We start from the raw sequence: 13,624 nt of genomic DNA, 5'->3' as shown, positions 1-13,624 counted from the left end.
AGCACTCCCAAGCCCATAACGATGCTGAAGGTTTTTCCTCCCAAGGTGGAGAACCTTGCATTTTTTGGTGTTAAACACCATCAGGTTCTCATCCACCCATTTGCTGAAGCTGTCCAGGTCAGCTTGGATCACCCTTCTGTCTTCTGGTGTGGATGCTTTGCCTCAAAGTTTGGTGACATCGGTGAACTTGGCCAGTCCGCTCCTGACTCCAATGTACACATCATTAATAAAGATGTTGAACAGTATGGGTCCAAGGACAGAGCCTTGGGGGACCCCACTGGTCACAGGACACCATAATGAGTGACTTCCATCAATTACTACAATCTGGGTCTGACCACAGAGCCAATTTCCCAGCCAGCAGATCATGGTGTACCCAAGGCCACAACTAGCCAGTTTCACCAAGAGGTGATTGTGGGATACCATATCAAAGGCTTTTTGGAAGTCAAAATATATGACATCAATCTCTTCTCCCTTGATCAGGTGATAGGTCACCTGGTCATAGAAGGAAATGAGATTAGTCAAGTGAGACATACCCGCAACAAACCCGTGCTGGCTATCCCTTAGGATGTTGGCATCAGCCAGTCCATTAAGGATGGCCTCTTCAATAAACTTTTGTAAGATCTTCCTCGGGATAGAAGTCAGGCTGATCAGCCTATAGTTAGCTGGATCCACTTTCCTCCCTTTCTGGAAGATAGGCACCACATTGGCCTTCTTCCAGTCTTCGGGCACTATACCAGAGTGCCAGGAGTTTTCAAAAATCCATGCCAGGGGCTGAGCTATAATGCTCACCAGCCCCATGAGTACCCTGGGGTGTAGATTGTCAAGGCCGGCATGCATGGGCGTCCCATGGGACTGATGAAAGACCGACACAAAGTACCCATTTAATAGGTTGGCTTTTTCCTGGGCGTCAGTTGTCAGTTGCCCCATCTGGTTCAGCAGGGGTCCAATGTTGCCCTTGCTTTTCCTCTGCCTCCCCACATATCTGAAAAAGGACTTTTTATTGTCCTTGATGCTCAAAGCTAGTTGGAGTTCAGCTGCAGCCTTGGCTTTTTTGGTTCGCTCCCTGCAGGACAAGACCAGTGCAGCATAATCCTCCTTAGAGGTGAATCCCATCCTCCATCCTTTGTAGGCCTCTCTTTTTAGCCTCAGGAGGTCTGCTAGGTCCCTGGAGAGCCAGGGGGACTGCTGTGCCCTCTTGCTGCCTTTCCACCAAGATGGAATAGACTTAGCTTGTGCATTGGGGATCGTTCCCTTGAGGAGCAACCATTCTTCTTGAATTCCCCTATCCCTGGGGTCATGGTCCATTAGGGCCTGACTGACAAGCCTCCTGAGCTTGTCAGAGTCGGCTTTTCTGAAGTCAAGGACTTCCATGTTGCTGACTGACTTGCCAGCTTTACGGCAGATGGTGAAGGTGATCAGCTCGTGGTCACTGTCACCCAGCTTCCCATCGATCACTAGGTCACCGATTAGGTCATCCCCAGTAGCCAGTACCAGGTTGAGCAGTGCTTTGCTTCTTGTTGGCCCATAGACTTCTTGAGTCAGGTACAGGTCATCCACGCATGAGAGGAAGCTTTGTAACCACTCGGATATGGCTGAGTGATCCTCCCAAGAGATGTCCAGGTAATTGAAGTCACCCATGACAACCATGGTACTGGAGCATATGGCCTCAGCCAGTTCCCGGGTGAACTCCTGGTCAAGCTCTTGACTTTGGGTGGGAGGTCTGTAGTAGACTCCCACTGTTGTGTCCCCTGTGCTGTGTTCCCCATGAATTTTAACCCAGAGGGTCTCCAGTCATCCCCTTGGTCGCCAACATCAGCTTGCAGGGACATGTAGCTTTCTTTAACATAGAGAGCTACACCCCCGCCCCTTTTATCTACATGATCCCTCCTGTACAGGGTATAGCCATCTATACCCAAGGTCCAGTCATGTGTGGAGTCCCACCAGCTCTCCATTATCCCTATGACATCATAATTATTTGCACTGAGCAGGAGAACAAGCGCCTCCTGCTTATACCCCAAGCTCCTGGTATTTGTGTACAGGCAGGCAAGTATCCCCTTGGGGGCTCTTGCCTTGCCCACAGATTGTACCAGGGCTGTGGCAAGGGTGGGCTCCCTTAAGTCCCTTGGCCTGCTGGCTTTGCAAGGGTTCCTCAGTGAGCCAGCAGTAGCAGTAGTCCCCCTGTCCTCCGGGCTTAGTTTAAAGCCCAGTGGAGCAGGTCAGCCAGTCTGGCTAAGAAGAGCCTCCTCCCCAGGGGAGAGAGGTGGAGGCCGTCTCTTCCCAGCGGCTCGCTGCCTCTCTTGCCAAAGAGCAGGCTGTGGTCATGGAAGCCAAAGCCTTCCCGATGACACCAGCACCTCAGTCTTTGGTTGACTACGTGGATCCTCCTCTCCCTCCTCAGCCCATAGCCTGAGACTGGGAGAATGTAGCGCCTCGTGACCCAGCTGGGAGCGCTCCGAGCCATGTCATTGGTTCCCACATGAATAAGGAGCATAGAATCATGGTCTGTGGGCTGGAGGAGCTTTGGGATCTTCTCCACAATGTCCCGGATGCAGGCCCCTGGGAAGCAGCAGACTTCCCGGACTAAGGGGTCGGGGTGGCAGATTACCCCCTCAGTCCCCCTCAGGATGGAGTCTCCCACAACAAACACCTTACATATTGTATTGGGGAGAGCGGGGGTGGTAGCTGCAGTTGAGCCTGTGTTACCTTTCGGTGCTGGCAAGTCAGCAGCCTCTGCTGGAGCAGCAAGAGGTGTGTACCTGTTGCTAAGCTCCAGCAGGGCAGGGGTCTTGGTGCGGCGGGCCTTAGGGCCCTTGACCACCTTGGTCCATGCCCCTAACTGGACAGAGTGGGAGGTCCTGGAGTCCTCCTTTGTCCTGGAGGGAGACTGTGGTCTACCCTCCGGCTCCTGGGGGAGATGGGCCTGGCAGTAGGAGTTGATCTCCTGCTCACAGTCCCTGATGGCACGTAGTCTCTGGACTGTGGCCTGGAGTTCCTCCAGCTGGTGTGCCAGAGACCCCAAAAGGGAGCAGAACTCACATGGGGAAGTGGCTATGCTTCTAGGCCCCAGAGCCTGAAAAAGGGGCAGGCAGCCCCCGCAGCCAAAAGCCAGGGGCTCCATCTGCGTGGAGCCCGGAACCATGGGCTCCATCTTGGTGGCGGTCTCTGAGGTGCTAGAGGGGGCGGTCCGTAGAGCCTGAGGGGACCCTCGGGGTGCGACGCATGCTCATCCGTGTCATGCCTCTGGTAGGCTGGTTATGGCTGGGACTGTCTACACTGGAGGCTTCGCAGGCAGGGTTTCAGGCCCCCCCGCGTGCCCTCCTGTGTGACTTCCACACTAACTCACGTGCTGACAGGCAAACGCGCCTGTTTGCGCAGACTGCTCACATGGCTCCCTGGGGGGCTGGGTGAAGTAGGGGCCTGGGCGGGGCTTGACCTGGCCTGGCTCCATGCATCCACCTCCTTCCACTCAGTGAGGGGTTAACCCCCTCCCACCATGGGCCTTGCTTGCCTCCGGCTGTGTTGGGGGTTGGCAGGGGGCGCTGCAGCTGCTGGGGGGTGTCTGGGGGGCTTTGGGGGAGTAGGGGTGCAGTGGGCTTTCACCTGTGCATCTCTTACCACTCCAGAGCCTAACTGGAGCTTTTTTGCTGTTGGCAGGCCCTTTTAAACTGCACGCACGCGCAGTGGACCCACCATCGGGGAAAGCTGCTCTCGGGCAAGGGGGGGCCCTGCCCGGGATTTAGGGGGCCCTGCCCTACTGGAGGGGGACTGGAGAGTACCTCCTCCTACCTCTCTCTCTCTCTCCCTGGGGGGCTGGGCCAAGTAGGGGCCTAGGCAGGGCTTGACCTGGCCCAGCTCCACACAGCTGCCTCCTTCCACTCAGTGAGGGGTTAACCCTCTCTCACCATGGGCCCCGTTTGCCTCCGGCTATGCTGGGGGTCGGGGGGGGGGCTTCTCAGCTGCTGGGGGGTGTCTGGGGGCTTTGGTGGAGTGGGGGCACGATGGGCTTTCACCCACGTGACTCTTGCCACTCTGGAGCCTAACTGATATCCTGTATTCTGTACCAAATCAATGCTACAAATAAGCCCAAGTCCCAGATCCTGGAATTAATTCAAACCAAATCTAGTTTTAGGTCCAACTTGCTACTACTTTCTTCCTGGGTCATATCTAAACATCCAGTTGTACTTGATGCCTCATGTTTGAACAAAGGGTTTTGGTGTTACCTGTTAGGGAAGAATTTTGGATTAAGAGTTTGGGGCCTTTTTTTCTAGAAAAGTATGCAACCTGGACAATAGTAGTGCAAGCTAAAAGTTCTTCAAGATAGGAGGCAATGGATTACAAGGAAAAACAGTATATCAGTACAAGAAGTATTTTCAGAAGTATTTTTTTATTGGCCTCACTCTCCTTCCATTTTAGTTAGGGGAAATTTTACCAATAAGTTCAAAGGGACTAGAGTTTTAGATCAGTGCTGAGTGCTTTTGAAAACTTCCAAATATACATAAGGTAAAGAGCTCAATCCACTCTCTAGAGCTTGAAATCAAAGCCAACTCCTAACACAAGTTGCCCAGCCATGCTCGTGAAAAGTGATAGGTATGCACTTGATCTGAGTTTTATTAAAGTCATTTATATATTTTTCCCCACATAATGAAAGATTTGATCATCCTTTCAAATTCTTAATTACTTAGTCCATTGAAAGGAAATCATAAAAGTTATAAAGGAATGAAGACAAATCACAGCAGCAGCTCAAGAAAAGTATGGGCAGTGCTCACTAGCTGATAAAGAGTAAATCAAATACCAAGAAAATGCCTGAAGGAACATGGCATCCCATTCACATTGCAAAGAAAAACTGTTTTCACAGAAAGACATGGACATTTCTACAGGTAGAAGACAATGAAATATTGCAAAAGACAATTTAATTCTAAAAAGTACATCACATTCCCAGATGTAAGAATAGTAATATAGAGGAAAGATGATTAAAACAGCCTTTCATGCTGACTGTAATACAGTGCCTTCCATTTAATTTGATCTCTAATTAATTTAATCTTCTGTTGTTAAGAGTAAAACCCTGAAACCAAATAATTGTAATGTAAGGAGCAAAATGTCTACACCTTATATACAGAACACTTCAACTAGTTCTGACTAGTAGGTAATTTGATTCACAAAAAATTCCTAATACCAGGTGTTCTGCCTCCTTCCGTACTAACGTTTTACAGCAAATAAGATGAAAAATAAAGCCATTTTTTAATGGATGGAGAAAATAAGCTAAAGGAAGATACTTATTTAATAGCTGTTACAAATGATGATGTTGTCATACTTTAAGCAACCTCTCATACTTCTTCTAACAACTATGTCAGTCTCACTGCTTTCTTTTATTATCAGGCTAGGAAGGAATTGATAAAATAAGAGGAAAGCACTGTAATATAACACTTGTCACTGTTCTAGTGACTAAAAGTACAATCAGATTTTATTCATTTAAAAAAAGGATGAATATTTTCTGAGAGATCCTTTTGGGTGATACACTATTGATATATTTAGGTCAGATGCTTTGAGGACGGAAGGGCAACACTATTCTCTGTATTCCTACTTAATTCAATATTCCTTCCAAACCTCATTAAAAGACAAACAGGCTTTTCCCCTAGTACAGTCTTTATTTATATGAACAATAAAACCTAACTTCAGAATATGTATTTTGTTAGTTTATTTACTATTTATGCAATACCACAAATGTACATGAAACCCAACATACATGCCAAGAGAAATAGCATTTTTCTAATATTTCAGCTGAAAAGGATTTTCCCCATGAACTAACGTTCTTTTTCTACAGCACTCAAGGATTGCAAAAATGTTGTGCAAAAAGTAATGAATGCAGCTTCACAGTTCCCTATGAAGTAGGAAAGTATTTGCCACATTCTATAGGTAAAAAACAAAAGGTTCTTTGTGAAATTTTTGCAGCAATGCAAAACCTCTCTCTTCTGCATTCACATTCCCTAATTCAACATCCTTTCTAGTTTCTTGGTGAGCAGGTGAATCAGCTACCACAACGGTGTAGTTTCTAGTTATTAGACTTCCTTCCAATAATTCCAGTAGTCATTGCCCAGGCTTGGATGATGGATCCACACTTTACTGTAGATACTTGCATAATCAGAGACGTAAATCCAAACTCTCTTAGCAAGAAAAACATAATTGCTTATGTGGAAGGTTATTTAACAGTCTCAGTTAATAAATTGCCCTGGAACCTTAAAAGGCAGAACTTGAAAAATAAGTTACAGGTGTGGAACAGAATCTAGTACACAGAGGGAATCAAACAAGTAGAATTTTCTCTACATTTGGCAGAAAGTTTGTATAGAAAACACTGTTGAAAGTGAAAAAAATCCAGACTTGTGAAGGGATTTTCCAGTACCAGTGCCAAGGCCAGTAAAAGTTTTGATTATTTACTGCCCAAGTGCTTGTCATGTAAACAAGATCTCACCTGTGACTGGTCTAACATGTTCATGCTAGTTTTCAGGATGTTTCATGATGCAGGCTTGAATATTGGCTCCTAGTTAGCCAGCTTTGTTTTCTGCAATTTAATATATAATGCATCTGAACAAAAAGAAAGAGTTTTTCTTAACTTAAAATCCATGATCTATAAATTTAACCCTAATCTTTTATATCAAATCCACAGAAGCAGAATACAAATGTAAATAGCTGAATATGCAGCCTTTCTGAATGCTTACACTATGAATTTACCTACTGTTTTTTTAATTTGGGTTCTTTTTAGCTTCCTTGCTATTTCAGGAGTAGAAATATAAATCCTTGCGCTGTATGGGAAAGGCATAGAACTAGTCTATGTAGGTCAAAAACTACTCTAAAAAAGATATTTATAGAGATTAAAAGAACTATAAGGACTGCCCATTTTGCTGGTTTTGAGCTCGAACATAAATAGTAAAGAGGGTCTTCATGATTGATCATAATACAGGAGTTAAAAGACATTAAATGTCTCCAATAGTTTTAATTAACTGCATGGATTTTGTTTATGAATTAAACCAACATGGAAAAACTAAGCAAACAAGGACAAACCCTGCCTTAGCAGAGAGACTGATAGGATGATCCAGATGTAATTTTTTTTTTGTATGTAACATCTGCAATTCATTTTAATAGTTACCTGAATCAGAATATTTAGCAGTGTATCAAGGGTCGACTATAAATACTGTGTAGAAGAAAGCATTTTTTGGAGGGACAGTCTGCAAATTTTGAAACTACATGGCAATCCTACACCACCTCCCTATCATACCAAAAGGCACTGCTCCCAGGCCATGCACACAGAAGGCCAAAGAAAAAGGCATATATCATCACCATGAGAGCGGTGCACCATGCACACCAATATCGATGCTCAAGACTAAACCTTAAGAAAGCATTGGGTGAACCCTGGGCATGCCAAGGTATGTTATGTTTCCTTGTGCTGAGACACAAAGGGAGCCAGTGTGCTGTTCTTCATTGTGCTGCTAGCTTGCACAGACCCTTCCTGAGCCCTCTGAGCCCCAAAGGTCTAAAATGAAAAAATGAATATCTGCCAATACAAAACCTGCTTCATTAACTGTGAAACCAGAAACTGAATGTGCAACTGGATTCTACTCTATTATTTATCACAATTTCACTATTTAATCACTGTTATTATGCCTAGTGCTATGAAGTTACAGAATTAGACCTCTGCCCTGAGAAGCTAATAGTTTAATTAACCTATATCATTTTATGTAGACAATATATTATATAATAGAGAGTACATAATACTCTTGGTTTTACATTTCATATGCATTGAAAACATTTACTGTAAAATTAATCTGGCATTCAGTCTGAGAGAGCGCATTGCAAAGAACCTGAATCCTACAAAAATGCAGCTGTAAAGTATGTTTTGACATAGGCAGACTTCAGCGGGCTAAGAAAGCAGCCATTGGGAACAGCTAAATGAGGGCAGTTCTCATCTGGCTTTATGGTATCCAAGCTAAAAATAATTTTAGTCTTCAAAGAATATCAGAGCCTCTTCAGAACAATGCAAGAACTCAAGATCTTTGTGAGAACAAATCCTGGATCCTCTCATCTTCAGCCATTGTCACTTCTGAAAAGACTATCTGACCACCCAGGAAAACTGGAATGGACATTTAATGCAGTATGTCCATGATAAACAGCTGCCCTGAAAAATTCAGTAAATGAAGCACTCCGGAAATCATTCTGTCCTTCAGTTTGTTCTACAGTTAGTATTTTTGGTATTCCTTCCTCAAATCCCTATAAAAAGCAGCAGCAAGAATATATGTTTAGGACACCTCCTATGAACAAAGCATGGGACGACAAAAGCATTTCTCAGCTCTCAGATAAGATAAAAATAAGTTTACATGGATGGGAATAAAAACTATATATATATATATAAAGTTATCTTCTTGTAATGATAGGACACTTCAGCAAAAGAAAACTGCTACCATTTAATTATTGGCTTTTAGGAATAAGCTATTCTCTGTGGTTAACTCCCTCAGCTGCTGTGTTAAGTGACCTCACAGTTTTAAGATGTTTGCACGAAAGCAGTCCAGCTAGGGATCTTAAGCTATTGTTCAGGCATATGTGAGACTGGAGTTTAAAAACCACTATTTTTAGTCTATCCACAGAGATGTCAACAAGGGGAGGCAAAACCTTCCTTGGTGGCTTTTTTATGACACATACCTGGAGGCAACACTAGTGTAATGATGGTTGATTTCTGGTATATAATGGTAGTTCACTCAAACATTACACCATAACACACGTATTATTTGACTCACTGGAAAGAGACTTAATGGCTGAATGAATTAATGGCTCACAGTGATGTATAAGAAACTTTGACTTCTTATACATTTTTCTTTAAACCTGAACTCTGCCTCTTCATTACTTTCTTGAGATAGAAATTAGGAAATGTTGGCTCACATGCTGTTCTAGTCTAATGCCATTTACTTGTACTAGGTTTGAATTTAGTCCTAAAGTTCAGGTAGCAAATTAGAGTAAGAATCATTGTGGTTGAGCTTAGTTGAACTGTCCAAGATCTCCAAGCATCACCCAAAGAATTTTCTGCATATACGACATTGCATAGTCAGGGATGGGAGTTTGGGTGGGTGGGTACCAATGTATGGGGACCAAACATGTTAGCATTAAATTGGTTTTTCCTTATGAAAACGTGTTTTTTCCATCTTAAAAATATGTGATTGGAACAAGCTAGCTGTCTAAAGGTAGAGGCAAAGAGTTCAACAAGAAAGAAAGAGACACAGGCTAAGATACTAAAAATGACTTTGGGGTCCTTTGATTTTGGGTGTCCATCTTGAAAATATGGAGTTATGAATTCAGAAAGTAGGGTATACTTGTCTTCTAAAATTCAGGTCCCTTTAAGGTACATCATCTTAGACCCCTCCAAAAACTAAAGCAAAATGCATTAATCAAATTGAAAAGACTAGCGAGAAAATCCATAAATTATAGACAAGACAGGGCAAGAAAAAAAATCAAAAGACTGGTATATTGATTCTTGCTGTTGGATAGTAGAGCACTGGGAGTTTTTCTGCACACTAGTCTCCCCGTCCTTCAAATTCCAGAGACAGCAGTGTATAACTTTGTACTTTTTTGCTGTTACCTGCAATTGCCAACTATTGATTGGTAAAACCAACTTTACAACAGAAGCTGAAGAAGCATCCTGGTGTGCCAACCTAGCAGCCCCAAAACCTGACACAAGAAATGGGGAGGATCCCACTTTTTATATATAGGGGTTAGGTTAATAAGCCAATGGGCCAAAAGGAGGGAACAGGTAAAAGGTAAAGGAGCATCAACAACTGTGGTAATATATACTTAGTACATTAATTTCCCCCACACTTATGGAGGTGCCCTCCCTGTCAAGCCTCTAGTCCCAGAGGACTCAAACAGCAGCAGCTACAATACAAGACACTTGTGCTTCCTTTCCACTCTGTTATTCTGATTATAGTATATCTTTTCTTCTGCTTAATTTTCAAAGCATCTTAAACCCAAATAAACCACTCTTGTCCTGAACTAAGACTGTCCACTATGACCAGCAAGTTATATCAGAATTCTTATAACATTTTACTCCATGGGTGCTTTAACATGTTACTACTGCAGGACAAAGGAGTACAGGGCTTTACCGTGGTTGAGCTCCTTCATCCAGGCAGCCAGTGTGCATGCTCTAAACTTTGGTAAATCAAAACAAACCCAAAGTAGTTATTCCTCAAAAAAACCCCCAAAAGTAATGACCCTCACTCCTTTGCCCTATGATAAATTTGTTTGTGTGTCCATGCACTTAAATTTACTAGTAAAGACAAGTGACAAGATGCCAATTGAATGGATGATGCCTTATTTAACTTTAAAATGATAACAGCTGAAAAGGATGAGTGGTCCTCGATTTCAGTAGGACTTTTCTTGCAGAAAGGTGTAGGCTGTCATAATCTTCTCCAGTCCATTGTGCAGCTATGCTGATTTATACAAGCTGAGGAAATGCCACAACATCTTTTATTAGTGTATACAGAAACATGGGTTTATTTGCATGATCCAGTGAATTAGAATGAACTACAAGTTGTTCTGTATTGAACAGTTATCGGATAATATTATTATAAAGCCAAATTCATTAAAGAAATGTATTCCTAAATCCAATCAGTTATTGCTTCCTTAGCAAAAAGGTACAGAAATGGCATAGAATGTTACAGAGTTAGTTCAACCACAGATTACAAATGACCAGAAAAATCAAAGTAAAAGAAAAACTTCTTAAAACATGAGACCTTCTTTAATTTACTTCCTCTTTATTTGTTTTTCAATTCTTTTTCTTTAACTTTTTTAGTACTTTTTATTTTAGCCTTTAGTGGTGGGCTGACTTCATTTCATACACTTCCCCCAACTCCATTTCCTTTCTACCTCCCATTCCTTTCTACTTCTCATTTCATTACCCACCCCCTTTCCATTAACTTTCCATCTCCCAGCTTCATGTTCCACCCCCCACCCCACACCTACAGCAGGGATAAAAACCTTTCCTGGCTTACCAGCCTTGTGGCAATTCACAGCTCTAGCTTCTAGTCAAGGCCCTGCTCACCATCCCTCTAGTGGCAAGTTGCAGCTGTGCAGCTGGGGGACAGTCAGAAAAGGTTTTTAGCCTTAAGGTGTGATTGCTCCAAACTTGAGCTAGGGCTAATGCTGATAACCATTTGAGCAGCTCAAAGTGCAATATGTCACAAGGCATATGTCACCTGCATTTGACTAGTTTTGCTGCATACTATCTGCTTTCATCTTCCCTGCCCACTTAATCCTGGGTGCTATCCCACAAGAAAACACAGGTCCCAGTCCCTGAGTGTTCTTCTGGACTTGTGTTCCTCACTGCTCCCATATTCAGCTAATACAAAGTGGTTACTTTATCACCCTGAAAACAGTATGAACAAAAATCTAAGCTGCTGCAGCTGAACTCCATTATAAGTCATTTCAGCTCACATCTTTATACATTTTCAATATAACAGGGCTTATTCATCAATCTTCTAAACTGTACCCGTGAAGAAGGTAATCAAGCTTGTGCATCATTTGAAAATAAGCTGAATTCATCATGGGGCTTAAAGGGGAAAAAAGAAAAATTATCATTCTTGATAAAGACCCTAAGAAAATAAAACAAACAACATTTAGCAGAGCTCAACTGTCATTTGTCACTAAAATAATGAATACTAAAATAATAATTAAATGTCTGAAAATTGCTCTGAAACGTCTGAAAATTTTGTGCAAGTTACTTTAACTTATTATGTTTCTGTTTCCACTTCTGTTCTTTGTCTGTCTTACATATTTTAAATGCAAGCTTCCTGGGGCAGGGACTGTTTTTCTCACCATGTTAGTGCAGTGCTGGTATAAAATGAAACACTGATCCTAGCTGGGGTTTGTAGCTGCTATTGGAATACAAATAAGAATAATGAGCAGCTTAAAATGTGGGGAGAAAATAAACTAAACTATTTGCTGGCATCACCTCACTGAGTATGGGAATAAATTTGGCCTACACTGTAGCATTTAATATTCACAACAAGCAATAAGCATGTGATTAAAATGAAGGAATGTATCAGTTTTAAAATGGTGATAAGAGGGGATGCAAGATGATCATTTCAGCAACCAATATCAAATTATACATATGAGATTTTTTTCTTTTATAGCATGGTTACTTTTTCCACTACAACTTTTGTCACTTCATATTTAATGGCATGTAATGTTATGATCTTTGTGTAGGAATTAAAATTCTGCTCTCTTGCTTAGTCCTACATAGCACAACAGCTTCTTAAATCCAAATCTACTTTAGATAAAATGTATTCAGACTAACCCCCCCAAGTGTTTTTCCCTCTTTGGTTTAGAGCTGTGTTTGGCAGGGGAGGGGGAAATTCTCAATTAATCGTAACTTGTATATTTGATGATTTTTTTATTACTTTTCTGAAAGTATTTAAAATGTTTTTGTTTTTTTTTTTGGCAGAGAAGCAAGTAAGGGACTCTTTTTGGGTGGAAGGAGTAGGAGGGGGTTACATTTTGCTTCTAGTCAAACAGTGTTTTTCACTTAGAGAAACTGGAGCTCACCTAGCAGAGCAGAGAATGAACACATTTATAATTGGTTATCTACATTAGTTTAAGCTTAGCTAAACATGGTTAATAATAAACACCGGATGAATAAAAGGAAATGGGAAATGAAGGCAGAAAACAGTAGTATAGCAGTAATTTTTTAAGAGTCTTTAAAAGCCACCAGAAGTAGATGGAAACACATACAACTCCATTAACAACAACAACAAAAAAAAAGCATGAAGTAGAGTGTGACTATTTCATAGATTTCATAGACATGAGGGGCTGGAAGTGACCTCTTGAGATCACTGAGTCCAGCCCCCCTGCCAGAAGCAGAAAATCTGCAGGGACTGACCAAATGATCCCAGCAAGATAAATATCCAAATGCCTTTTGAAAGAGTCCAGAGTAGTTGCTTGCACCACCTCTCAGGGGAGTTTTTTCCAGACTTTGGACATGCGGACTGTAAAGAAGCTTTTCCTTATATCGAGTCTGAATTGGCATTCTAGAAGTGTGTGGCTGTTAGACCTAGTTATCCCTTTGGGGACAACTGTTCTCCCAGATCTTGATGCACCTCTCTTATATACTTATAGGCAGCCACCAACTCCCCACTCTTTGCCAGGCTGAAGAGTCTCATGTCCCTCAGCCTTTCCTTGTAAGACTTGCTCTCGTAGCCTTTGATCATATGGGTGACTCTTCTCTGGACTCTCTCTTATCCACATCCCTCCTGAAGTGGGGGGGCACAAAACTGGATGCAGTACTCCACCTGTGGCTTCACTAAGGCCAAGTAAAGTGGGAGGATGATGTCCCTGGTTTTGCTTGAGATTCATCAGTGGATGCATACCAGAGTTTGGTTTGCTTTGCCAGCCATGGCATCACATTGGTGGCTCATGTTCACCTTGTGGTTAATCAAGACCCCCAAGTCTCTTTTGGTCACAGTGCTAGCAAGTGTAGTACCTCCAAGCCTATAAGTATGATCCTGTTTTATTCTCCCAAGGTGGAGTACCCTGCACTTCTCTACATTGAATGCCATCAGGTTTTGGTCCACTCACTTTGCAAGCACGTCCA

The sequence above is a fragment of the Crocodylus siamensis genome, chromosome 2 (assembly GCF_052110815.1).
Source record: "Crocodylus siamensis isolate JL-2025a chromosome 2, ASM5211081v1, whole genome shotgun sequence".
NCBI lineage: Eukaryota > Metazoa > Chordata > Crocodylia > Crocodylidae > Crocodylus > Crocodylus siamensis.
The sequence above is the reverse complement of the archived record's forward strand: the minus strand, read 5'-3'. Positions refer to the sequence as shown.